Here is a 1,509-nt window from a genome sequence, read left to right as displayed (position 1 = left end):
TGAACATGGATTAGCCAGTGACCTGGTGCTGTGCTGGGTATGGAATCTATGTGGTGACAACCTCCCCATCACCTCCCCCAACACTTCCTTGATTAGAATGCATTTTTACTCTAGTTTCATCATAATTTTGCAACCACTGACTCTTGCAATATAATTGCTTTGAGCCTCCAAGGCAGAGTTCCTCCAGTCCCACAGCCAGAGCTGCATCCTCAGCAAATCACTTATAGGAAGCTGTTTTTGATGCTTATGAAACCCATGCCCCTGGAGCCCTGAAAACTACCAATAACTCAGCTATCTGCTCTTCAAGCCACTATCTTGCTTAGTTTTCTTTCATGTCTTGAGTTTTGAGAAGGGTTTCTTTTTGGGTAAATATTTTTATGCAATAGTGAACGATGTCTCCAATGGTCTAATTCCCCTGTAATGTCCTTATTCCTATGAGTAAAACTCAGCTGGATTTTAGATATTTAAACTGACTTTTTGACCTCATGTAGGACTGGCATTATTATTATTATTTATTAGATCTCCTTATTTTTTTCTTTCTCCTTGTCTTCTGGATCTGAAATTCTTTTGCTAACACACACTTAAGACTTTGTTTTGTGTGATCATTCATAGTGAGAGATCTGGAATGGATGAGTCCTAATTTTGCTAACCTCAGTCTTTGTTCACACGATTTTTACTGTAACATAAATTATGGGCTTACCTGGTAGCTCAGCAGGAAAGAATCCACCTGCAATGCAGGAGACACAAGAGACTCTCGGGTCCGATCCCTAGGTCAGGAAGATTCCCTGAAGGAGGGCATGGCAACCCACTCCAGTTTTCTTGCCTGGGAAATCCCATGGACAGAGGAACCTACAGTCCATAGGGTTGCAGAGTTGGACATTCCTGAAGTGACTGAGCACAGCAATATTCCTTATTCCCATGATATGTATTAAATAGAACCTCAATTTTTCTAAACTACTTACTTCTCAGACACTTTCATGCAAGACTGACCGAAAGATCCAGTTCTGGCTAAAAAGATGTATGTGGATATTATAAGGTAATGGGTTCAAAGAGGTTGTAAAAGAAGACCATCATAACAAGCTTCTATTTTTACTTTTACCACCACTCTTTCATCATTTGTCTTCCTGAAATGTAGACTCAGTTCTACATATGCAGCACTAATCTTGTTCAACCTTTTACATCTATCACCGCACAGGGACCAACGTGTAGAACCAACATTCTGTAAATCAGTAGCCATTAGCGTGCTTGTTAAGTTGCTTCAGTCATGTTTGACTCTTTGTGACCCCATGGACTGTAGCCCACCAGGTTCCTCTGACCATGGGATTCTCCAGGTAAGAATACTGGAGTAGGTTGCCATGCCCTCCTCCAAAGGATCTTCCCGACCTAGGGATTGAACCTGCATTTCCTGTGACTCCTGCATTGCAGGCAGATTCTTTACCACTGAGCCACCCCAGAAGCCCAGCCATTAGACTAATATCCAAAAAGGACTAGGCTCAATCTAGCATTGAC

Source organism: Bubalus bubalis, chromosome 2 (assembly GCF_019923935.1).
Source record: "Bubalus bubalis isolate 160015118507 breed Murrah chromosome 2, NDDB_SH_1, whole genome shotgun sequence".
Classification (NCBI taxonomy): Eukaryota; Metazoa; Chordata; class Mammalia; order Artiodactyla; family Bovidae; genus Bubalus; species Bubalus bubalis.
The sequence above is the reverse complement of the archived record's forward strand: the minus strand, read 5'-3'. Positions refer to the sequence as shown.